Below are 27,946 nucleotides of genomic sequence, written 5' to 3' on the forward strand. Positions count from 1 at the left end.
GATAATTAGAATAGTAGAAAACTTTGTCTTATATATGGTTCATTCTTGGTCTTTGACCAAACTAATTATCTCAGGCAACAATTGAGACTGAATATATTTTAATCATTTTAAAATAAACATTATTAGAAACTATTAATAAGCTAGTTATCATTTTCTCTAGTTCTTCCATTTATTTTCCCTCTAAGATAATAATGGGCTGATTCTTTAATTTCGATGATGTTGAAGAAAGCACTCAGTAAAAATCTATTTTAAATTAAGATCAGAGGATAAACTATAATTCTATGAGGTTATTATTAAAATACAATTAATGCAATTATGTATTCTATTACTGCACAAAATTTAAAATTTTAATTTTACTTACTAATTGTTTATTTGTAATATTAGATTTGAGTCAAGTAAACAGCCAAATGAATTAATTCTTACTTCAGTTCCTAGAAGCCAAAATTAATTGGACTGCTTTATTGGGATCTGCTAAAAATGTCATTACTGGGCATTACAAATATGCTACAATGTCTCTGTAAATAAGCAGAATAGGAATTCTCATTAATTAATATGCTAAATAGGCTTAATGAGTTACTATCTAAATTAAAACCAATATAATCACACGTAAGCCCAAATAATCACTCAGTAGTTTTGGATGTACATTCTATGCTTTTAACATACACATAAAAATATAATATATATATTCTGCAAATTACAAAAGCTATTTCCTAACTAATCCATAACAGATAGATACATCCAAGTATATGACTCAGCATGAGTCTTATATATGACAGAATGAAACTGATAATAAGTTCTACTTGTTTGTATGTGTATGAATCGGAGAAGGCAATGGCAAGCCACTCCAGTACTCTTGCCTAGAAAATCCTATGGATGGAGGAGCCTGGTAGGCTGCAGTCCGTGGGGTCGCTAAGGGTTGGACATGACTGAGCGACTTCACTTTCACTTTTCACTTTCACACATTGGAGAAGGAAATGGCAACCCACTCCAGTGTTCTTGCCTGGAGAATCCCAGGGATGGGGGAGCCTGGTGGGTTTCCGTCTATGGGGTCACACAGAGTTGGACACGACTGAAGTGACTTAGCAGCAGCAGCAGCAGCATGTGTATGAATATTGCTTTTCTAACAACATATAAGGATATTTAAAAAGTGAAATTTGTTACAAAAAAGAAGTTAGACCAACAACCATTAATCAACAAGGAATAGGGGATGGGATATGCACATTTGTAAACAGATACCCCTAGCAACAAATTTTTAATTTACAGAATAAAAGCCTTACATTCTCATCATAAATATTTTTAATGAAATACTATCAGAATTTCAGAATTGTTGAACATTTCAAACCTTCAACTTAAGGAATAAGACACAACACTTCTTTACTTTGAACTTCACCTAATATTTTATATGCTTCAGTTGGTATTAAGTACTTGTACATATTTTTATGATACAGTGAAAATATTATACAAAATTAAGCTACCAGCTTTTTTTCTAATATTTTAGAAGTTCCCCCTCTCTATTTTCAGTCCTAAGTTTGTAAATACCACCAAAAGAATATTCATAAAAACAGAAATAAAATAAGGACAATTAAAATATAAGCATAGTTAATTGTAAAGCAGACCATACTTAATCATTATTAAAAAATAATAATCCCAGTGAAGGGTAGAACCAAACAGATGCAACCATCTGAAATTTTTCATATTCACAAAAATATTCAAGAGTTTTACGGATTTTCACATTTATAACATTGCAGTAAATAAGACCATATATAATAAAATAAGGATCCACATCTGTTCTTGCCATTCAACTGGATTGTCATAAAGGCAATGCATAAACCTACATATCAGAACTGGTGATTAACACAGAAATTATTTCAAAGGATTATTGAAGGGCTAAAATTTTTAAATCTTTCATGTGAAGTAGTAGTTTGGGATATTCAAGAAATAATATATCATGTCTAATTTCATTTAAGAAAAAGTGAAAGAGACAGATGAAAGAGTTAAGCATATTCTTGACATGAAATTTATTTTATATTTTATTTTGGAAGGTATTTCTAAGAAGGTGTTTAATTGCTTATTCTTTGATATGGCAGATACTGCACCAATCAAGACAGAACCACAGATGAACAACATAGATCCAGCTAAACTAGCGCTTACTTTGCTTTAGAATCTTCAAGTGGAATTAGCAGATCCTGGAGGTAATGGACCCTGTTATTGCTTCAATAAAATATATCCCAAATAGTCATTTTAGCGAGAAAAATTCAGCATGATCCAGCTATCCTTGTACTGTTCATCCCTGAGTCTACTTCCCGACTTAAGCACTAATTCAATCTAGAAGTTTGCTTAGATTTAAATTTAGTAGTTTGCACTGATAATAACATAGTATTGGTGAACACAGGGATATTTTTTGTGTTCTAACAGGTTTGTAACCTTTAAAAAATGAAAGCAGTTCTGCTTTAAGAACCAGAAATCATTTCACTAGGGTCTAGACAATAGAAGTTTCAAATATAGCATACCTACTCACCAATTTAGTCATCAAAGAAACAGGATGTAAAAAGAGATCCCTATTCAGAGGATTAAGGCATCAGTTCAGTTCAGTTCAGTTCATTCGCTCAGTTTTGTCCGACTCTGTGCGACCCCATGAATCACAGCACAACAGGCCTCCCTGTCCATCACCAACTCCCAGAGATCACTCAGACTCATGTCCATCAAGTTGGTGATGCCATCCAGCCATCTCATTCTCTGTCGTCCCCTTCTCCTCCTGCCCGCAATCCCTCCAAGCATCAGAGTCTTTTACAGTGAGTCAACTCGTTGCATGAGGTGGCCAAAGTATTGGAGTTTCAGCTTCAACATCAGTCCTTCCAATGAACACCCAGGATTGATCTCCTTTAGAATGGACTGGTTGGATCTCCTTGCAGTCCAAGGGACTCTCAAGAGTCTTCTCCAGCGCCAAAGTTCAAAAGCATCAATTCTTCAGCAATCAGCTTTCTTCACAGTCCAACTCTCACATCCATACATGACCATGGGAAAAAACATAGCCTTGACTAGGTGGACCTTGGTTGGCAAAGTAATGTCTCTGCTTTTTAATATGCTATCTAGGTTGGTCATAACTTTCCTTTCAAGGAGTAAGCGTCTTTTAATTTCATGGCTGCAATCACAATCTGCAGCGATTTTAGAGCCCCCAAAAATAAAGTCTGACACTGTTTCCACTGTTTCCCCATCTATTTCCCATGAAGTGATGGGACCAGATGCCATGATCTTTGTTTTCTGAATGCTGAGCTTCAAGCCAACCTTTTCACTCTCCTCTTTCACTTTCATCAAGAGGCTTTTTAGTTCTTCTTCACTTTCTGCCATAAGGGTGGTGTCATCTGTATATCTGAGGTTATTGATATTTCTCCCAGCAATCTTGATTCCAGCTTGTGCTTCTTCCAGCCCAGCGTTCCTCATGAAGTACTCTGCATAGAAGTTAAATAAGCAGGGTGACAATATACAATCTCGACGTACTCCTTTTCTTATTTGGAACCAGTCTGTTGTTCCATGTCCAGTTCTAACTGTTGCTTCCTGACCTGCATACAGGTTTCTCAAGAGGCAGGTCAGGTGGTCTGGGATTCCCATCTCTTTCAGAATGTTCCACAGTTTATTGTGATCCACACAGTCAAAGGCTTTGGCATAGTCAATGAAGCAGAAATAGATGTTTTTCTGGAACTCTCTTGCTTTCTCCATGATCCAGCGGATGCTGGCATTTTGACCTCTGGTGCTTCTGCCTTTTCTAAAACCTGCTTGAACATCTGGGAGTTCATGGTTCTCATATTGCTGAAGTCTGGCTTGGGGAATTTTGAGCATGACTTTACTAGCGTGTGAATTGAGTGCAATTGTGCGGTCGTTTGAGCATTCTTTGGCATTGCCTTTCTTTGGGACTGGAATGAAGACTGGCCTTTTCCAGTCCAGTGGCCACTGCTGAGTTTTCCAAATTTGCTGGCATATTGAGTGCAGCACTCTCACAGCATCATCTTTCAGGATTTGAAATAGCTCCATTGGAATTCCATCACCTCCATTAGCTTTTTTCGTAGTGATGCTCTCTAAGGCCCACTTGACTTCATATTCCAAGATATCTGGCTCCAGGTGAGTGATCTCGCCTTCGTGATTTTCTTGGTCGTGAAGATCTTTTTTGTACAGTTCTTCTGTGTATTCTTGCCACCTCTTCTTAATATCTTCTGCTTCTGTTAGGTCCATACCATTTCTGTCCTTTATTGAGCCCATCTTTGCATGAAATGTTCCCTCCCTTGGTATCTCTAATTTTTTTGAAGAGATCTCTTGTTTCCCATTCTGTTGTTTTCCTCTATTCCTTTGCATTGATCACTGAGGAAGGTTTTCTTATCTCTCCTTGCTATTCTTTGGAACTCTGCATTCAGATGCTTATATCTTTCCTTTTCTCCTTTGCTTTTCACTTCTCTTCTTTTCACAGCTATTTGTAAGGCCTCCTCAGACAGCCATTATGCTTTTTTGCATTTCTTTTCCATGGGGATGGTCTTGGTCCCTGTCTCCTGTACAATGTCATGAACCTCCGTCCAGAGTTCATCAGGCACTCTATCTATCAGATCTAGTCCTTGAAATCTATTTCTCACTTCCACTGTATAATCATAAGGGATTTGATTTAGGTCATATCTGAATGGTCTAGTGGTTTTCCCTACATTCTTCAATTTAAGTCTGAATTTCGCAATAAGGAGTTCATGATATGAGCCACAGTCAGCTCCTGGTCTTGTTTTTGCTAACTGTATAGAGCTTCTCCATCTTTGGCTGCAAAGAATATAATCAATCTGATTTCGGTGTTGACCATCTGGTGATGTCCATGTGTAGAGTCTTCTCTTGTGTTGTTGGAAGAGGGTGTTTGCTATGACCAGTGCGTTCTCTTGGCAAAACTCTATTAGCCTTTGCCCTGCTTCATTCCATACTCCAAGGCCAAGTTTGCCCGTACTCCAGGTGTTTCTTGGCTTCCTACTTTTACATTGCAGTCCCCTATAATGATAAGGACATCTTTTTTGGGTGTTAGTTCCAAAAGGTCTTGTAGGTCTTCATAGAACCGTTCAACTTTGGTTTCTTCAGCATTACTGGTTGGGGCATAGACTTGGATTACTGTAATATTGAATGGTTTGCCTTGGAAACAAACAGAGATCATTCTGTCATTTTTGAGATTGCATCCAAGTACTACATTTCGGACTCTTTTGTTGACCATGATGGCTACTCCATTTCTTCTATGGGATTCCTGCCCACAGTAGTAGATATAATGGTCATCTGATTTAAATTCACCCATTCCAGTCCATTTTAGTTCACTGATTCCTAGAATGTTGACGTTCACTCTTGTCATTTCCTGTTTGACCACTTCCAATTTGCCTTGATTCATGGACCTAACATTCCAGGTTCCTATGCAATATTGCTCTTGACAGCATCGGACCTTGCTTCTATCACCAGTCACATCCACAACTGGGTATTTGTTTCACTTTGGCTCCATCCTTTCATTCTTTCTGGAGTTATTTATCCACTAATCTCCTGTAGCATACTGGACACCTACTGAATTAGGGAATTCCTCATTCTGTATCCTATCATTTTGCCTTTTGATACTGTTCATGGGGTTCTCAAGGCAAGTATACTGAAGTGGTTTGCCGTTCCCTTCTCCAGTGGACCACATTGTGTCAGACCTCTCCACCATGACCTGTCCATCTTTGGTGGCCCCATACGGAATGGCTTATTTTCATTGAGTTAGACAGGGCTGTGGTCCATGTGATCAGATCAACTTGTTTTCTGTGATTATGCTTTCAATGTGTCTGCCCTCTGATGCCCCCTCACAATATCTACTGTCTTATGGCTCCTGTTAAATATTCTTGAAGGTGAGAGAAAGTTTCTTAACTTCACTTCAGATTGTCATCACCAGATTTTCAACAGAGTCCTCTGAAACTATATACTGAATAGAAAGCAAAACTATCACAACAAAATATTCTATCAAAGGCATAATGTGCATGTGTGTGTTCAGTTGTGTCTGACTCCTTGTGACCCTATGAACTGTAGCCTGCCAGGCTCTTCTGTCCATGGGATTTCCCAGACACAAATACTGGAGTGGGTTGCCATTTCCTCTTCTGGGGGATCTTCCCAACCCAGGGATGGAACTCTCCTGCATAGGCAGACTGATTCCTTACCACTAGTGCTACCTGGGAAGCCCATCAAAGGCACAACATATTTGTGAAAATTCTTGATAAATATCTTATTTCTCTGGAAGTACATGCTAATGCGCTACTACTGTGACACATTTCTTTAGTCACTGTCTTCTGGTCAGATGTTGACTAAGTGACTGTTTACTGTTTCATTCCCCACTGATACATCCTCCTTTCCTCCTCTCCTTTTCATTTTTGTGTTTATAATACAGTAGAGCATAATTTTGGTTTACTAGGACGTACAATGAGCTTCCCAGGGGAAGGTAATATATTACTTTGACAAACATATAAATAAGTGATGTAATCATTTGTTATGAGCTGGTGAACTTACCGGTTGAGTGTTAGAAACAATTTGAATAGCATAAAAATTTTGAATACAGTTCCGTATTCATGATTGCAGCTAAATAAATGAATGGATTCTGAGTTTGGCATGTTACCGGAAACTTAAATTGGGGTAGAATTACCTAGTTAAACTTAACCATTATGTCAGTATTTTTATGACTAATGACAATTCAGACTCTGAAACTTAGCATACTTTCAGAGAAGTTGCAATAGCTCATCAATCTATGTTGTGAAGTATTAATTAGTGATTCATAGTCATGATGTATTGCCTCTTGTGAAGAACTGAGGAGTCAGGGGGAGAGTGCCTAGAATAATTTATTCTCTTTAAAAAATCAAGTAAGGAAAGAATCAATATGGGCAGAATCTAACATTAGTATTAGAAAAATAAACAAGCTTTTCTTTTTACATTTTATGAAGTGCCATAAGTTTAACAAATGTTAAAATGAAGCATCAATTTACCAAAGTAAATAGCTAACCTAATATTGCAGTAGTTTAAAGTGACTGAAACCTGAGAAATATTCATCCCTGATGGAGATCTTGTGAATAAATGAAACTTTTTTTTTTTTTTAAGATATGTATGGGCCCAAGCTCATCTGGGTCATAGCCACTGATCAAACATGTTACAGTTAATAAAATAATGTTTCTTTTCAGAGACATTATATTTAAAGGTAAAGTGTTCTGTGAACTTTGCTTATTCACTCCAGGTTTTTCAAAATTCAATATTAATTGAGACATTGCCTTTGGTGACAAAGACAAGAATGACTAAATTTCAGCTCCAGTGTCATCTGTTCTAGAAATTATTTTTTGATGTTTCAGTCATGTTCTAATACACCTATCATAAAAATTAATAGTTTACTATAATTGTGTATCTTTTTGTTAGCTTTTTCTTTTTAAAAAAATTTTACTGAAGTATAGTTATTTTTAAATTGTTAACATTTTCCTTGGGACAGGGTGGTTTTTTACATCTTTGGATTTCTAGGACATGGCACAGGGCAGTCTAGTAAACCTTAGTTGAATGAATTAAAGCCTGATAGAAGAAAATCACAATAAAAATATGTCAGTGTTAGATAGAGCCTTGGGCAAAACGCTACAGGAGCTCAGGAAGGAAGGTTGCAGCCTCAGTGGGACTGGGTTGGGGTTGGGGTGGAGAAACATCATAAAGAAGGTTGAAGTTCTTGTTTAGTAAGTGGAGTTTTCTTGTGGAGGAGAAAAGATGAGAAAGGCAAATGTCGAGAAGCATTTTATAAGCATGAATTAGTTGCATGTGGCTGAGGATTGAGCATGAGGAGAGTGAAAGAAAGGGAAGATAGTTCTGGATAAGTTGACTAGGAACAAATGGTTAAAGGGTTTTGGTAAACCTTGATAAAAGGTTTGGGATTTATTAAAAAAAAAAGTTTAAGGATAATTGTTGAAGAGATTTAAGGAACAGGTGGGATTATCATACTATTAAGGAATGCTGATTTGCTGGATTATTTAGGACAGAAAATATTAATTCCTTAGAAGGTTGTTTCAAGTCTCAGGCAAGAAATTTGGACAGTTTGAACTTCAGGGAGCCTACAGGACCAGAGACAGCATATTCATGAAGTTGGTTAAGAGATTAACTGAGCAGGTATGACTAACCAATTTCAAGTTATGATTAAAGTCATTTAATTTTTGACGATAGGATCATAGAGAACATCATGCATTCAAGATGAAATGTAAAAGTTTGTAAAATAGTTGATGCCAATGAGATAATTAGATAAAGGAATACTTTGTATATTCATCTTTTCTTCTGACACGGAGAGAAGGTTGCAAAGTTATTTTTGCATCTTAAAGATAATTGGTACCATACAAGAGTATCATAAATTGTCGAGTTTCTTTTCCTTTGCTATCAGTTCAGTTCAGTCGCTCAGTCGTGTCCGACTCTTTGCAACCCCATGAATCACAGCACGCCAGGCCTACATATCACAAAGATAATGTGTGATTATTTTGAATTGGATCAAGTTTTATTATTTTAAATCAGATCTCTCTTTGAATACAATGTAATTATTTTGATCATTACATGTTTCTGGGCCATTATGCACTTCTTGTACATTTGCAAAATACTATAAACACCACTGACTGAGTTCCAGGGGGCAGTTTTCTCAATATCTTAAGGATACCTTTAACTTAAATTATTTTGGCTATTGGTGTAGTTCTCTCAAAATAACCGCCTTGAGATGTAATTACATAGAAATTAGCCTGGCTGTAGTGGCATATACAGAGATAGAACAATATGTAGGAAAATAACAAATGTGAAACAATGCATTATAAACAGTTAAACGTGAGTAAATAGACAGGACAAGGATATCGAGGCAATCTACTTGTCATAGTCTGCAAACAAAAATTCACCAAACAGTTTACAATTTCAGGAATGAAAATCCCCCACCAAACACACTCATACACACACACACCAATGACTCACATAATCTTACAGTCTTACAGAAGAGGAGAGATTACCTAGGTCCTACTGGGGTGGATTGACTGAAGGGCACTGAGAGGCAAAGAGAGAGCAAAATGAGTAATCTCTTTGAGATTAGTGTAGTATTGCACAATTGAGTAGTTGCAAGTAAATTTTAAATTGTGAAAAAGAGTGAGAGGCTAAGTTATAAGTTACAAGGGGACTTGTTACAATATTAAGGAATTTGGTGCAAGTGAAATAGGCATCAGGAAAATAAACAATTATAGGATTTTCACCAGGGATCATGTTTAAGCATCCAAGGGACGTTTTGAACCATATTCTACAGTGGCTAATTCTAGACATAGAAAGGCTTGCTAGGAATATAAATCCAGAGATGATGCTGAATCTGAACTGAGTGATGCTAACAATGGATAAAGTTGGATTGTTTCCAAAGTTTAATTGGCTGTTGGAAATAAGGGAAATGATGCTTTACTTGATCCAGCTTCTGTGTTAGTGGTACTTTTAAAAGTTTCTTACTTATCTTTAAATTTTCAGTGTAAGCTTTAGGTGATATTTCTGGAATAGAAATTGGTGTTTGTCTGTAAATCACAATATATGACCTGATCAGGATTTATTTACTGTAGATGCCAATGTAGTAGTTGTATTTTTGTTTAGTGTTGTGAAGTGGTTCAGTTCTCACTATTTAGTGACCCTAAAGGAATTCACTGGTATATAAGTGAAAATAAAATAAATCTGAAGGAATTCACCTAGATTTATTTTATTTTCACTTACATACCAGTTGTTTTATAACAGCTCTTAAATCTTTAATAATGTTGATGAAATATTTATCCTATGTTAAATAGGATAAATAAAACCTATTCCAGAATTTAAAAGTAAAAACATTTACTTTCATAGGTAGTGAAAGTTTAAAAAATGAAGTCTATGTTGAAGATGTCTGAAAATAATTATCTTGGAGTTTTCAAAATCAAAAGAATTTCTTGAACTCAACTCACCTCACACATAAATATATTTAAAATTTTTGTCAAAACATTGATAATATCTCCAAAGTATAAATAATTACTTGGGAGTGTTAACAGATGTTTAATTTGTTTCACTCATAGACTATCTAGAATTCCAAATATTGTTATATTGGAACATATGCAAAGTAAATGTCAAGGTGAAGTGGATAATCTTTTTAGGAATTCATATATTCCTGCATCCTTATTTGTCTGTCATCCCCATTTTTGTCCAAAAACAGAGAAAATAAATGTGATGGTTCAAAAGTAGCAAAATATCATGTTATTATTAGCTGGGGCTATAACAAACTAGTTTGGGCCACTTGGAGTCCTTCTGTTTCTCTAACTAATGACATAAGCAATGGCAAGTTGATGTTGGCTGATGGCAGGAGATCTCAGATCCTCACCCTTACTGCACAGCTTTTTGAGTGTCCTCATGACATGGCAACTGGCTTCCCCAGGATGAGTGATCCAGGAAAGCAAGGTGTAAGCTTCAATGTGTTTTATGATGTAGATTTGGAAGTCACAGCTAACTTGTTGGCACAATAGTTTATTGACTACATCAATCCTATTCAGTATGAATGAAAACTGCAGAGCACATGAGAATCTTTGGGAGCCATCTTGGATGCTAGCTTCCAAAGGTCCCTATTTATAGATTCTTAATTGAGTATTTTAAAACAAATGGTTTATTTTGTATATCTCTAATTTTTAATCATAACTTTGCACAAACTTTATTCATTATTATTATTATTATTATTTTTAGTTTCCAGCAGATGTTCTTTTTCCTAGAATTTGGATACAATTAACTCTAGCAAGGTAATGCTCAATACTGTTTAAGCCTCATATTTTAGATTAGCTACTTAAATATTATAAATGTGAATGCACATTCTCGTAACTGGGTAACTAAAATTTGACATAGATTTACTCAGTATTTATGTAATCACAAAATTTTATATGCAAAATATAAAGGAGCTTTTATACTATAGATTCTGACCTTACACACTTGTTTACATATAAAACAGTTATTCTTTACTCATCTATCCTAACCTATAAAGTGTTACACCAATGTTTCTCAAGATGTTTCTTAAAACAGATAAGTTCTCAACACAAGGTTAACAAACCTGAAGCTCCACTTCAGAACTGCTGCTGCTGCTGCTCAGTCACTTCAGTCATGTCCGACTCTGTGTGACCCCATAGACGGAAGCCCACCAGGCTCCCCCGTCCCTGGGATTCTCCAGGCAAGAACACTGGAGTGGGTTGCCATTTCCTTCTCCAATGTGTGAAAGTGAAAGTGAAATCGCTCAGTCGTGTCCAGCCCTTAGCGACCCCACGGACTGCAGCCTACCAGGCTCCTCCATCCATGGGATTTTCTAGGCAAGAGTACTGGAGTGGCTTGCCATTGCCTTCTCCGCACTACAAACCCATAAATAGAAAACTGTTTCACCAGAAAAAGGTTATGAGCAATTCTTTCCAAAGTAATACTATAGGAAGTTACAAAGTTGACCAAAATAAGACAAAGGTTTCTTTTATTATTATTATCATTTTAATTTTTATTGGAGTATAGTTGACTTACAGTGTTGTGTAGTTTCACATATACAGCAAAGTGAATCAGTTATACATACATCCATTCTTTTTTAGATTCTTTTACCATATAGACCACTACATAGCACTGAGTGGAGTCCCCCATGCTATACAGTAGGTCCAGACACAGGTTTCTTACTAAACTTTTTTTTTTTTTTAGTGGGTTTCAAACTCTGTGACAGCTTTTTGGTCAAGTTGATTCCATTAAAAAGTATTAATTTTTAAAATTAATAACAAAGCTGCACAAAACATATGGTCCACAAACCATTCTCCTTTCCTTCTGAAGGTTTTATGATGTATTGCTTTCATTAACCAGTCTTTTACTATTAAACCTCAATGGCCAGTTGAGACAAACAGTTCTGAGACCATTTTTCCACCACTGATTAAGACTGGGGCAGCAGGTATTGGGAATAATATTCATGTAGCCTTCTGAGCTTTCTGGGCAGACTCGGTGACCTTGCCAGCTCCAACTGCCTTCTTATCCACTGCTTGGATGACACCCACAGCAATTGTTGGTCTCATGTCACACACAGCAAAATGGCCCAGGGGAGGATAGTCAGAAAACTTCTCAAAACACATGGGCTGGCCAGGAACCATATCAACGATGGTGGCATCACCAAATTTCAAGAGTTTGGGGCCATCTTCCAGTTTTTCCCCAGAGCAACGATCAGTCTCCTCCTTCAACTCAGCAAACTTGCAAGCAATGTGAACTGTGTGATAATCCAGCACAGGGGCCTATCCATCACTGATTTGGTCTGGATGGTTCAACATAATCACCTGAGCTGTGAAGCCAACTGCTTCCATTGGTGGGTCATTTTTGCTGTCGCCAGCCACAATGTTATAACAAACATCTCTGGCAGACACGTTCTTGACATGGAAGCCCACATTCCCCAGGAAGGGCTTCACTCAGTGTTTCATGGTGCATTTCAACAGACTTCACTTCAGTTGTTACACTGACTGGAGCAAAGGTGACTACCATACCAGGTATGAGAACACCAGTCTCCACTCAACCCATAGTGGCAGCACCAATGCCACCAATTTTATAGACATCTTGGAGGAGCAAATACAAGGGCTGGTCACTTGGGCAAGCTGGTGGCAGGATGCAATCCAGAGCTTCAAGCAGGGTGGTGCCATTGACACTGACATCCATGTGGGTGAATTTCCATCCCTTGAACCATGGCATGTTAGCACTTGGCTCCAGCGTGTTGTCACCATTCCAGCCAGAAATTGGCACAAATGCTACTGTGTCAGGGTTGTTGTCAATTTTCTTAATGTAGGTGCTGACTTCCTTAACAATTTCCTCCTATCTCTTCTGGCTGTAGGGTGACTCGGGGGAATCCATTTTGTTAACTCCAACAATTAGTTGTTTCACACCAAGTGAAAGCCAGAAGGACATGCTCACGGGTCTGCCCTTTCTTGGAGATACCGGTTTCAAATTCATCAGCACCAGTGGCAAAAATCAGAGCAGCACATCCAGCCTGGGATGTGCCTGTAACCATGTATTTAATGAAGTCCCTGTGTCCTGGGACATCAATGATGGTCACATAGTGCTTGCTGGTTCTCGAATTTCCACAGGGAGATATCAGTGGTGATACCACACTCACGTTCAGCCTTCAGGTTGTCCAAGACACAGGCATACATGAAGGAGCTCTTTCCCATCTCAGCAGCCTCCTTCTCAAACTTTTAATTGTTTTCTTGTCAATCCCACCACATTTGTAGATCAAATGGCCAGTCATGCTAGACTTCCCTGAATCTACGTGTCTAGTGACAACGATGATGATGTGGGTCTTTTCCTTTCCCGTGTTTGCTTAGGTTCACCACCCTTATGGCAGAAAGTGAAGAGGAACTAAAAAGCCTCTTGATGAAAGTGAAAGAGGAGAGTGAAAAAGTTGACTTAAAGCTCAACATTCAGAAAACTAAGATCATGGCAACCAGTCCCATCACTTCATGGGAAATAGATGGGGAAACAGTGGAAACACCATCAGACTTTATTTTTCTGGGCTCCAAAATCACTGCAGATGGTGATTGCAGCCATGAAATTAAAAGACACTTATTCCTTGAAAGGAAAGTTATGACCAACCTAGATAGCATATTAAAAAGCAGAGATATTACTTTGCCAACAAATGTCCATCGAGTCAAGGCTATGGTTTTTCCAGTGGTCGTATATGGATGTGAGAGTTGGACTGTGAAGAAAGCTGACTACCGAAGAATTGATGCTTTTAAACTGCGGTGTTGGAGAAGACTCTTGAGAGTCCCTTACTGCAAGGAGATCCAACCAGTCCATTCTAAGGGAGATCTGTCCTGGGTGTTCATTGGAAGGACTGATGTTGAAGCTGAAACTCCAATACTTTGGCCACCTCATGCAATGAGTTGACTCACTGGAAAAGACTCTGATTCTGGGAGGGATTGTGGGCAGGAGGAGAAGGGGACGACAGAGAATGAGATGGTTCGATGGCATCACCGACTCGATGGAGATGAGTTTGAGTGAACTCCGGGAGTTGGTGATGGACAGGGAGGCCTGGTGTGCTGTGATTCATGGGGTCGCAAAGAGTCGGACACAACTGAGTGACTGAACTGAACTGAAATGAACGGTGGTTTTCATGACACCTGTGTCCTGGTAGCAAACCTTTTGCAAAAAAAGTTATTTATTCTTTATAAAAGATGAGGACTTAAATAATTCCTTTGAATACTTTCATTTCCACTTTCAATTCATACCACCAGTGAATGACATTCAGTTTAATATGATCTTAATTTTTTGTTACCTCTAAACTTTCAGCAAATATTCTATAGTCCTATGTTTTTCCTTTGTATTATTGTTTTCCATCTGAAATAAGAGTAACAGCAGTCTTCTATAATACTTCACTTATAATTCGGTATCTTATATTATGTATACATTTACCTTTTAAAGTTTGATATAATTTTACTTCTCATCTGAAAATCACACATCAATATATTTATTCTCTGTCCTTGCCGTGCTGTGCTAAGTCCCTTCAGTCATGTCTGACTCTGTACGACCCTATGAACTATAGCCTGCCAGGCTCCTCTGTCCATAGGATTCTCCAGTGGAGGGAGATGGGAGGGAGGTTCAAGAGGGAGATATATATATATATATATATATACCTATGGTGATTCATGTTAAGGTTTGACAGAAAACAACAAAATTCTGTAAAGTAATTATCCTTCAATTAAAAAATAAATAAATTAGAAAATAAAAGAATACTGAAGTGAACTGCCATTCCCTTCTCCAGGGGACCTTTCTGATTCAGGAATCAAACTGGATTGTTTTATGTCTGACCTGCATGGGCAGATAGGTTCTTTACCACTAGAACCACCTGGGAAGCTCTGTTGTTAGGCTAAGTCAAAAAATGTAAGGCAACAAATAGAGTTTACATTATTATAACCATGCAAAAATGTATCAGTAGTACATGTTCTTCTCTGTGTTCAGTTTCTCTAACCAAGTGAAAGTGAAAATGAAAGTCGTTCATCGTGTCTGACTCTTTGCAACCCCAAGGACTATGCAGTCCATGGAATTCTCCAGGCCAGAATACTGAATTGGGTAGCTTTACCCTTCTCCAGGGGACCTTCCCAACTCAGGGATTGAACCCAGGTCTCCTGCACCGCAGTCGGATTCCTTACCAGCTGACCACAAGAGACAAGGGAAGCCTTTTCTCTAACCAAGGACCATTCTAAATGTAACTGGTGTAAAATTAATTTCAAATAGATTCACTTCTCTTGATATTCCATCCATTGATAAGACAGGAAGCATTTTAATGTGGTTCTTTTTTAGCTTTGTAAAACACCCCCTCCTCCTCAAGTTTTTAGTCATCTACTTTTTTCTAAATTAATAAATCTTTATATCTTGAAGACATGAAATTATACCTTTTTTATCCCAGTTATTTGTATTCCCCGACCCTACCAGTGTTCTCCATTTTCTAATTATTATCTGAGCTGGTTGCTCTCTAAACCATTTTCAGAATGACCAGTTTGGGATATCTTATCACTACTCCCATGAGTTGGATTCGTATTTACTGATTCTGCCCTATAATCTTGTGGTAAAAACTGCTAGTCCTGATTTCTTTCTTTCCATGGTTTTTGGCATAAGCAGATACTTTTGGAGACATTTCCTAATGCTCTTGGATTAATTTTAAGAATGTTACTGGAATGGAAGTTTGTGGAGAGGTAGCTTCTTCAACGCTAGCTTTCATGCACCTAAAGTCATAAAAATTTCTCCACTGTCCAAAGGACTCTTAAGAATAGATTTTTGTAGAAATTATTGACTGGTGCACTTAAGGAAGGTCTGGATTAGTCTGTTTCTTGTTTTTCCATTTTAATAAGCTGTGGTTAGTTAAATACAATTAATTTTTATATTGAACTAATTGAGTTTAGGAATGGAAGGTAGCTAATGCAATCATACACATTAAAATATGAATTATAAAGCAAATATTAAGTTTATATTATATCATTCAAAATAGATTTTATATATTGATTTCCATGAGTACAAGATGATAGCCTTTTACACTACAGTCCCCAGTAACTACCCCATGAAAATATTATGCATATGTTTGATGAACAAAGAATCAGGAGAGAGACATTAAGGAAGAAGCCACTCCATTTTCAAAACCACCTTTAAGTTCAGGATATCACTGAAGACTTTTACAATTTTTCTAACCACATCATATCTAGAATTGTCACTGTTGGGTAACTATTGTTTGATGAAATATCACACAAGCCAAAATATGAGCTGCATGCATTATTTTCTCTTGCTGCAAAACAAATTACCACAAAGGCAGCTGTTTAAAAAACATCTATTTATTTTCATTATGTCTATAGATAGGAAATCTGGAAACAATGAAATATTATTCTTTGGGTCTCACTGGGCTAAACATTATGCTCAGGGTCTCACTCAGCTAAAATCATTGGGTTATACCATACTTAATGATTCTCATCTGTACCTCAGGATCCTCTTCCAAACTTACTGGGTTTAATTCCTAGAAGTTATAGGACTGAGGTTGTTGTTTTCCTGCTGGGTATCAAGCAGGGATGGTTTTCAGCTGCTTACAGGCAGTTCGTTACCATGTGCCATCTGCTATAGACTGAATCATGTCCCCATCAAAGACACTCTCACAGTCATTTCAGAGCAGGGATGTTTACTTTCTTCCAGGTGGGACAGAGAACACTTCAGATGTCCTTTTCTGTAACCAAGTGCAGGAAATAAAGGGCTCACATAACTAGGTCAAGCCCACTTCAACCATCTCTCTTTCTTAAGATCAACAGATTTGTGACTTTGCTAAGTCACTTCAGTCATGTCTGACTCTTTGCGACCCCCTGGACTGTAGCCTGCCAGGCTCCTCTGTCCATGAGATTCTCCAGGTGAGAGTACCGGAGTAGGTTGCCATTTCCTTCTCCTGATTTATGACCTTAAACACCTACAAAATCCCTTTGAAGTGTCACCTAGATTTATGCTTAATTGGATAACCGGAAGAAGGTGTATATATACCAGAGGCTAGGATCTTGGGGACTATCTTAGAATTTAGCCAGCCAGACTATATATATGTCTTTAATTAAAAAAATTTTAATGGCCACATTAAAAAATAAAAAGAGACTCTGTAAACTTGAATTAACAACATTTATTTAGGCAAATATACCTGATATTATCATTTAACATGTAACAAGTATAAAGTTATTAATGACATAATTTACATTTTTTCATGCAAAAAGTTAGAAACCCAGGGTGTATTTCACCCTTACAGCACATCTCAGTTTTGACCATCAGTAGTTCAAGTACTCAATAACCACAAATGACTAGTAGCTCAATAACACAGCAATTATAGGTATAATTTAGGTTAATTGTAAGTATAGTTATGGATTACCTTAAGAATTTAGAGAAAGAAGAGTATCATTACAATACTTCCTGAGACTGAAAGATTACATTGAAAATAAATTTCAGGAATAATAGTAAATATCAACGTTACTGGATACACTTTTCTTTCAGCTTGAATTTAAGCTTAAATAACATAAAGTAAGATAGAATTAATTTAAAAAAAGAAAACTGTAAGTTATAGAATTCAAGAAGAAAGTAACATTTTGTTAAGTCTCTTAAAATGTTGTTTCTTCTCATATTTAAATGCTTATTTGTGAATAATACTAGATTTAAATTTATGTCATTTAAAATTTCATCCAAATAATGCTACCTTCATAGTACCATTTCAATAATTAATAAATGTATAATTTACTAAAAATAATGAATATAAACCTGGCCATTGCTTAACACGAATCCTTGTGGGCAGGCAAGTCTTTCTTTAATTTGTACAGAGGGCAGTGAAATATTTATCTTTGTATATTTTAGTGGTTTAATAACATTCAAATTATAATTGTCTTCTTCAAGCAAGTAACAAGTTGTTATTTCCTATTTTGCAAACAGCATAAAGGCTGAATTAAAGATGCATTTGTGCTGACATCTTTTCAACAAATGTAGTTAGAGTTGCAATGATAAAAAGCAGAGGTAAGACTACTTATATTATTGATACTACATTCTTTGTTATATTTCTGACAATAATAATAATATTTATTTTTCTGAGGAGGAAAATTATTCCAACCAAGATTATAATACCCCAATGCCTGGATTAGTAACCACTACATGATACTTTCTTTTAATGTACTTTAAATATTATTAAATAATGGAACTATTATGTAAACATGTGACAGGGTTTTAATTCACCAACTATATATAATTTTCTGACTTGAGCACTCTATCTTTTAAGTTGAACAATACCAACCAGCTTCTTGGTGTCATTGACAACAGAAACACCTAATTACTATTCATAGAGATGTAATTCTCCCACTTAGTAAGTTTAAAATGTTCAAAAGATTTTGCAAACCATGCTTTTAATTGGTTTAACCCATTATATCATTTGACCATTTTGGATTAGCACAGACACCCGACTTCTTAAATGTTCCCCTGAGGGATTCTTTTTCATTGATCTCATTCCACACTCTTCTTCAGGTAGTATGGACAGGAAATTATACTGTTGAATTTTTTCCTTACTTGGATTGTGATTGGCTTGAGGCCCCCAAATTCTAGGTAGTTTACCCATATGCCTACCTTAAAATAAGTAGAGAAAAATCATGCTGCAACATGCCTGTCACACAATTGTCCTGTCAGCTTCAGATTGGCGAGAGATTGTTAAGCTAAGTGGTGAAAACATGTGAGAACAGGAAAAGGAAGTAGAAGGAAAAAAACACCTAGTGATGAATATTTACTCTGAAGTATATTCTATTTTGGGCTTGTCTATTGGCTCAGTGATAAAGAATCTGCCTGCCAATGTAGGGACACAAGTTTGATCCTTGGGTCTGGAAGCTGCCCCAAAGAAGGAAATGGTAACCTGCTCCAGTATTTTGACTGGGAAATCCTGTAGACAGAGCAGTCTAGTGGGCTACAGTCCATAAAGAGTCGGATACAACTGAAGTGGCTAAACAACAACCACAAATATTCTATTTTATAATGTTCTATTTTAGAGGACAAGCAGTATATAAGCAATATGTTTCCACCAGAGCTATATTTCTCTAGTCACAGGTTTTCTTTTGAGCTACAGAGCCAAGCTTAACTGATTAGCTACTTACAGTAGAATTAGAAAAGGATTAATAAAATATTATTTGTTTTTGATACCATACCCTCCTCAAGGTGCCAGTATATTTTCACCTTCTTTCACTATAAACCCCCTTGAGTTTTCTGTTTATTTCCTTTCATCTCCACATCTTGTTTTTCTAGTCTCAGTTAAGTTTATTTCAGTCAGGACTGTGTATCCTATTTTCAGTGTCATTATCAATAAATCTAATAATGAATTCTCAAACCTTAGTTTATCTGTCAGTAGAATTTGACTCTTTCTTAAAATGAATGCTCCTCTTGATGTGCTTCCTTTATTTTCCTTTCAAGATATCCATTCTTGGTTCTCTTTATTTAGTTCCTTTATGGCTCTTTTTGTTGGTTCTTTTGAACTTTCCCAAACTCAAAATACTGAGAGTATCCACAGGTTGTGGGGAATTCTTCTCTAGTTCTTTACAATTTTTTTAGTCCTTAGAGAGAGCGCTATCCCATCTCATCATCTAGGTTTATAGAATGTCTGTAGTGGGTGTTTCTGATGCCCTATGCCGTGTTCTTTCAGGCCCCCTCTGATTTCAGGCTTAATGGCAGCTCCATGCAAACTCTGAATTATCTTAGAGTGACATGGTTCCCACTTTAAGCATATTTCTGTCTTCTTCCCAAGACTTTTTTTAAGGACATTTGACCCAGGGAAAGACATTGGGGATATCCAGAGTGATGTAAAACTCCTAGAAGCAACTCTCTGATAATGATGGAGAACAGGAGCAAATAAATAAATTTCCCAGCCTTCCATCATTTAGGTGGAAATTTCCAGAAATCTGTACACTTCTCCAGAGGTTCTTGCAGAATCAAATGTCCAATATTGCAACATCAACCTCAACCATACACATTGACTCTAGAGTTTTCTCCTTCTCTGTCTTTATGCCTTCATTCTTACTGCTACCTCTGCTTCCAAATGATCCCTCATACATAAATTTCTGCAAATAATCTGTTTTCTCCAAGCTAAAATTAAGGCACAATCTCTACTCTAGCATCTTCCAAATTTACATCTGTTACAAACTTAAGAATTTTCAGCAACAAAGCTAACCACCTATTCATCCTCCTCTTTGGTCTATCAAATAGGCATGCCAAATAACTATTACCAATCTGGTTTAAAACATTATCATATTTTGCTTGAATGACTGGAATACAATATTAACTTGTCTCCATGTTGCAATTTTACTCATTCTTTTAATTTCTCTACACCAAAGCCAGAACAATCTTTAAAAAATGAAAGTCAATGTTTAAATTTAACACTTCCCAGATTTCTCATCTTATTTAAAGTAAATTTTTTTGCTTTTATACTGACCTACAAAACCCTAAGTCATTTGGCCCTTACTACTGCTTTTTCCCCATTTCCACTTATCCTGTTCAAGTCACAGTAGATTTATTGTTATCTTTCTTCCCCTTGATATCCACTAGGCTACTGTCACATTCTTCATTTTTCTGTTCTTTATCACCTTACCAAAGAGTCTTTCCTGATTATCTTTTATAAAACAGCAAAGCCCCACTGGGTCACTCTTTTTGCCCCTTTTTCCCCCTTGTTTTGTTATCATCATAGAATGAGTCAAACTCTGACATATTATATACATATTCTTTTTCGTTCTATTTATTTATGGTTTATAGTAAAGTTCATAAGGGCAAGGATTATTTGTTTCTTGATTTTTCATAATCAAGTAACTGTTCAATAGCTAAAACAATGCTTGAAAGTGAAAGTGTTAGTCATTCAGTCACGTCCAACTCATTACAACCCCCTAGAGGTTCCTCTGTCTATGGAATTCTCCAGACAAGAATACTGAAGTGGGTAGCCACTTTCTTCTTAAAATATAACTGACTGAACTAATACTGGATATCTACTTAGTCACTGATTAGCTGAAAAATATGTATTTCAAGAAACTGACATGGAATTCAAACAGTGCTAAGATCATAGAAGAAAAGGGAAATTAAGACAATATTTTTGTTTTAGCAGATTCATATGCATCGTGTTATTTTGTCTCATATCTGTATTTCTCACACAAAGAAGTTAAAATTTCCATAATATGTTGTCTCTGGATTCCAGTGAATAGTCATGAACATTCTTTCACTATTTTCTGGGCTGGGCACGCCAGTCATTTTAAATCTTTGTTATTAGTCTCATTGGCATGGTAATCCTTGTATGGCATGATAGCTGCTTTTGGGACAGAGCCATGAAGTCATTCAAACTCATGTTGTGGTGCCACAGTTAATACCTTCACATCTATGTGAATTGGGAGCAGGGGAGCCTGAGAAAATTTATCAACATAAAGGTACATTTATGTAATCCCCTATTACTTTATCCATCTGTTTGTCAAAATTGTCATTAAACTGAAATTGCTCTTCTGGTTATGGAAATAATGATAGCTTGAGAGTAGGTCAATGGGACTTTGAAATTATCAGTGGGGTTGAAAAGAAAGTCAAGATTATATTCTCTTTTTTGCCATAATTCATTATTTAGCACTATTTATTCTGAAGAATGGGTTTCCCAGGTGGCACTGTTAGAAAAAGAATTTGCCTGCCAATGAAGGAGACATAAGAGATGCAGTTTCAATCCCTGGGTCAGGAAAATCTCCTGGAGAAGGGCATGGCAACCCACTCCAGTATTCTTGCCTAGAGAATCACATGGACTGAGGAGCCTAGCAGGCTACAGTCCATAGGGTCCCAAAAAGTCAGACACAACTAAAAGACTTAGCACACACTCTAAAGAACTGGACTTCTCTGGTGGCTCAGTGGTAAAGAATTCTCCTGCCAATGCAGGAGATGTGGGTTTGTTCCCTGGGCCAGGAAGATCCCTGGAGAAGGGAAACAGCTAACACACTCCAGTATTCTTGCCTGGAAAATCCCATGGACAGAGGAGTCTGGTGGGCTACACAGTCCATGGAGTGGCAAAGAGCTGGACACAACTTAGTGACAAACAACAGCAACAAGTTAAAGAAGTAAAAATTTATAGATACCAGTTATGTCAAGTATGCCAATGCAGATGGTGAAAAATTTACAGAAGTGTTATTAAGGGAAGAAAACAGAGCTTTTATTCACTTTTCAAGTAAGCAAAGGGACCAGACAGAGTGATCTTGGCCCAGGAGAGTGGGAATTTGAGTCTTTTTATTGAGTTTCAAAGGGCAAGGAACAGGAAAGAGGGGGTGGGCTCATATCTATTCTGGTCCACAGTTAGATCTGGGCCAGCTGTGCTTCTATAGGATGTGGTTTTTCTAAGAATCTGTAACTTCATGTCTCCAGTAAATTTTCAGTCCTTGCGTGTCGGAAAGAGACTTAATAGAAGCCCTTGACAGGCTCTACTCTATTTTAAACAATATTAGATGGGTTTACAAATTAGTTACAATTTTGAATGCCAAAATATTTAACTTTAATTCTAAAATATACATTATGTATTAATAGTATATTAATAGATATATGTTATATTACATAATTATATAGCACATAAAATATACATATTGTAATTTTAATGGTAAATATACATCCTGAAATAGTAAATAAAAAGTCATTACAAGATGAGAGGAAGAAAGATATTACTATTAAAGATGAGCATTTGAATTAAAAAGGCTAATACTTTTAGTCTACTTTTACTCATAGAGTTACATTATTTGGAGGAGGTTCTATTTACATAATCCTTATCTCAAAAATAAATGTAGGACTGAATTTACCTACAGGAGAGCTAAGGGATTAAAATAACAAGTGTCATTACACTAGATCTTAATATTTAGTAAAATATTAACATATATAATCAATAATGTGCTTCTTTACAAGCTAATCAATAATTTAATTCTCTTTAATATAATATGATGAAAGTGAAAGAGGAGAGTGAAAAAGTTGGTTTAAAGCTCAGCATTCAGGAAACTAAGATCATGTCATCCTGTCCCATCACTACATGGCAAATAGATGGGGAAACAGTGGAAACAGTGAGAGACTTTATTTTTTGGGGCTCCAAAATCACTGCAGATGGTGACTGCAGCCATGAAATTAAAAGATGCTTACTCCTTGGAAAGTTATGACCAACATAGACAGCATATTAAAAAACAGAGACATTACTTTGTCAACAAAGGTCCGTCTAGTCAAGGCTATGGTTTTTCCAGTGGTCATGTATGGCTGTGAGAGTTGGACCATAAAAAAGCTGAGTGCCACTGATGCGAAGAGCTGACTCATTTGTCCTTTAGCTAGTTATAATTTCATTGGCTGGAGTGATCATGGGGATAATCACATCCAGCCAATCTTGGGGAAATAGAAACAGCTGCATAATATAGACATAGAACTCATTACATCTCATGTAATATTCATAGCACTTTTCTTATATCTTACTTATTGCCAAAATAATATGATCATTTGAATAGAAATCAGAAACATAGAAAAGCTCATTTTTATTATCTCCAACAAATCAGTCTGTTCTCATTTTCCCTGCTATTCTTTCAGTCTTTGTCCAAATGCTAGTATAAACTTTACAAAGTCATAATTATAGTTTATGTCATTAAGTGTATTATGATAAGTTCTATATTTTGCTCTTTTGCACATTATATATTTGATAATTTGTGCCATTCATTCAACACTAACCACATTTACTCAGTGCCTGCTTTGTTCCATAAATTGTCATAAATGAAGTAGACAAAAATTAATAAGTTACACTTTTGGCTTTCAAATAGCTCCCAATGTTATAGGCAAATTGATATGTAAACAATGTGAAAACTTATAATAAGAAAGCATGTATTGTAATATAGACACTGCAAAGGTGATGAAACTAAAGAGTAATCAACTCAACCTTTATAATTGAGTGTTTCTAAAGAATACTGTTTATGCTACTGAACTCAGTAAAATAATAGCTCATTTTATGGGAACTGAATTGAATTGCTATGATCCAATAATTAATATCCTTACACAAAGTAAATTAGATATGTTAAACACTAATGTTAGTATTTAAGAGATGAAGAATTTAAAATAAGGCACGGAGTATTTTGTACTGAGTGTTTATGCCCCACCCACCCCCAAATTCACATGTTGGAACTCCAATCCCCAATGCAATGAACTGCAATTCCCAATTAAGACACGGGGCTTTGGGAAAGTAATGAAAGATAGAAGAGTTTATGAGGATGCGGTTAGTGTTCTTATAATAAAAGGAAGAGGCTAGAGCCTCTCTGTCTTCATCAAGTGAGTGTTAGTCACTCAGTTGTGTCCGATCCTTTTTCTAACCCATGGACTGTAGCTTGCCAGGCTCCTCTGTCTGTGGTATTCACCAGGCAAGAATACTAGTAGATTGTCATTTCCTTCTCCAGGGGATCTTTCTGACCCAAGGGATCGAACTCAGGTCTCCTGCATCGCAGGCAGATTCTTTACCATCTGAGCTATCATCAAGTGAGGATACAGCCAAAAGGCGGCCACTTGCAAATCCAGAAAGAGGACTCTTAACCAGGAATTTAATTAGCTCGCATATTGATCTTAGAATTCCGGCCTCCAGAACTCTGAGAAATAAGTGTTTCTTATTTAAGCAGTCCAGTCTATGATACATTTGTCTTAGAAGCCCAAGCTAACTAACACAGGAGTTTAATAATGAAATGAGTTTGGGAGGACCCTTTTAACCATCGGTATGTGTTTGCCTGGAGTAGGAAATGGCAACTCACTCCAGTATTCATGCCTGAAGAATCCCATGGACAAAGGAGCCTGGCGGGCTACAGTCCATCAGGTCGCAAAGAGTTGGACACGCAAGTGACTTAGCCCACACACATGTGTATGCCTGGAGTATGGTGAAACACTCAGTATTGTTGAGTCTAGAGGATTCATTTAGATTTGCATACTGGTTAAGTGTGATCTAAGCCAGGAGTGGTGGGAGGGACAATCTGTTGAATCAACAAACCAGAATTGAGTGGAAGGCAATGGCAAGCCACGCCAGTACTCTTGCCTAGAAAATCCCACGGATGGAGGAGCCTGGTAGGCTGCAGTCCATGGGGTCGCTACGAGTCAGCCATGACTGAGCGACTTCACTTTCACACATTGGAGAAGGAAATGGCAACCCACTCCAGTGTTCTTGCCTGGAGAATCCCAGGGACGGGGGAGCCTGGTGGGCTGCTGTCTATGGGGTCACACAGAGTCGGGCACAACTGAAGTGACTTAGCAGCAGCAGCAGCAGTTAAGGCATCACATTTCTGTGTTGTGGACTCCCCTTTGTTCAGTGGAAAAGAAAACCTCTATTCTGGTGCTCCTAGAAGCTGAGCTAGATGACACTAAAGAGGGCAGCTCCCATGTCTACCTGTCAACAAGACTGACAGGCAGAAATGGGCTAGGTTCCCAACTATTCTCAACCCTGAAGCGGAATTCCTGTCAAGCCAGGGAACAGGAACAAGATGCAATGACAGATATCACCAGTGGGAGGGTACGAACAATCCCCCGCAGGCCCTATACTGTCTGTCACAGCTCCTTGAAGGAAAGCAAAAAACTAGCAGGCACAGCAAATTGAATCCACTTTACTTATTAAGACATGGTCACCTGGGCACACTATTTGTGGTCAGGAGAACTCTGAAGTTATCTTTGCTGGATTAGGCTCCCATCTCATTTCTCAACTCCAGCCTCACAAAATGTTTTCCCTAATTGACAATAGCAAATCCTATTTACTATAATGATAATAAATTTAATATGTAAGAGATAGAGGGATTTTACTTTTCCAAATGGTTTATTTTATATTTCAAGCTACATAAAAACATTTGCAATAAAATAAAAATGTAATTAAAAATGTAAAAAATTGCCTATAAGAAATAGCCTCAAGAAGTTGAGAAATACTGGTAACATACTGCAGATTTTCTTTTGCAGATTATTCTTTTGCACTCTAATTGGATTTAGATTAATCCTTCTTTCTGCTGTCCTTTGGTAGAGAAGGAATTTTCTTTCAGGTAAAAGTGAAGTTCTTAAACTTAACAGTGCAATTGATTTCATTATTTTTATAGAAGGACAAAAATTTGTTCCTGAATTATATTCTAAATCTGTATTTGCTGTCATATATTGAATAAAATTTCCAAATCTTAAATACTTTAGATGAAAGTCTGTGAAACTTTGTAATAATTCAAATAATACAAACAATTCTTTGTAATAATTTAAGCATACACTTAAAAAAGAATTACAAAAAGTGGATATTAGAGTAGCTGTGCCTTACTTATAATTTATTTATACTTTGATTTTTAAAAAATCTGATTCCTTTATTGCAGGATAATATTCTCTTTGGATAGCACTGTTTAACTTCTCCTCATGCATGGAGAGATAAATGACCTAAAACCAAAACATTAAATGGCTTTTCCTTTATCATTTTCTTTTCCTTTTTTTTAATGTAACAGAATATGTATTTATATTTGCATCCTCCAATACTCAAAATAATAAAGGGAAATATAATAGAATTTAGAATCACTAAAAAATGTCAAATTGGTATAGCTTCCTATTTTATGATGTTGAATAGGTAGAAAATAAAGTAAATATGAGCCCTAGTCACCAGTTTTGATAGACATAATACACTATGTTTTCACCTTTCAAATAATAATTTATTTGTCATTTAATACACTTGGGTCATAATTTCAGCTCTATGTTATTAAACTTACTAAAATAAAGTACAATATCTGTTAGAAACACTGTCTCTTACTCCCTGCAATTTTCACATTTTTTTCCCCTACCAGGAAAACAAAATGAGGAGAAAAATTATTGGCTATAATTTTATAAATGGAATGGTAGGAATGCCACTTACATACAAGAAATAGGATTTCAGTGTTTCTGATTTCACACTGTTCTTTTTAGTTCCTTCATAGTTATTGATATTTTCAATCTATGGGAAATTTAAAAGTTAAATTGACTCAATTTATGTGCACATAAAAGATCTTATCTTTATTAGTATATTTTCTTTCTATATTTATTTTCATTAGTTACCCAAACGTCTTTTTATGAAAGTGAAAAGTGAAAGTGTTAGTTGCTGTCATGTCCAACTCTGTGATCCCATGGACTGTAGCCTGCCCGGCTCCTCCGTCCACGGAATTTATCAAGCAAGAATACTGCAGTGGGTAGCCATTCCCTTCTCCAGAGGATCATCTGACCCAGGGACTGAATGCAAGACTCCCACATTGCAGGCAGATTCTTTACCATCTGAGCTAGGGAAGCACCAAAATTTATATGTGTAATTATGCCATGCTTACTTTTATGTTTGCTTACAGATTTTCTTTGACATAAAATTTAAGCAAATTAAAATACATATACTTTTGGTATGTAATTTTATGTTTTTTCACACATAGACCTACATTCTATCCAAATATAGAGTATTTGATCACCAAAGGAAATTTCCATTTCCCGTCCCTGCCAAACATCTGTTTCAGTGCAGTTCAGTTTCTCAGTTGTGTCTGACTCTTTCAACCCGATGATCTGTAGCACGCCAGGCTTCCCTGTCCATCACCAACTCCCTGAGCTTGCTTAAACTCAGTTCCATCAACTTGGTGATGCCAAGTCTTTCACTTTCATCAATGGACTCTTTGTTCCTCTTCGCTCTCTGTCATAAGTGGTGTTAACTGCATATCTGAGGTTATTGATATTTCTCCCAGAAATCTTGATTCCAGTTTGTGCTTCATCCAACCGACATCTCCTTAGAGGTGACCATTTATTTTTCTTCACCACAGATTAATTTTATCCTAGAAATTCATCTGAATGAAAACATACATTAATCTTCTCTTTTATTTGCAACTGCTTCACACATCATAAAGCATTTTAG

At 36.6% G+C, this 27,946-nt stretch overlaps 1 long non-coding RNA gene and 1 pseudogene across 2 annotated transcripts; both read right to left on the reverse strand.

Annotated features, from left to right (window-relative positions):
• Positions 1-8,065: 8,065 nt before the first annotated feature.
• Positions 8,066-11,272, reverse strand: LOC148778379 (uncharacterized). Of its 2 annotated transcripts, none has more exons than XR_016036454.1 (3): positions 11,099-11,272; positions 9,021-9,054; positions 8,066-8,479 (listed from the first exon to the last, which is right to left on the reverse strand). It is a non-coding gene; the product is annotated as an uncharacterized LOC148778379 (long non-coding RNA). The 2 variants fall into 2 exon arrangements; XR_016036455.1 differs by having other exon boundaries at positions 8,986-9,054.
• Positions 11,273-11,594: 322 nt separating this feature from the next.
• LOC129551972 (elongation factor 1-alpha 1-like) overlaps positions 11,595-27,946 on the reverse strand; it is a 55,434-nt pseudogene continuing 39,082 nt past the window's right edge.

The sequence above is a fragment of the Moschus berezovskii genome, chromosome 3 (genome assembly GCF_049115385.1).
Source record: "Moschus berezovskii isolate FMDL1 chromosome 3, NW_MosBer_1.0, whole genome shotgun sequence".
Classification (NCBI taxonomy): domain Eukaryota; kingdom Metazoa; phylum Chordata; class Mammalia; order Artiodactyla; family Moschidae; genus Moschus; species Moschus berezovskii.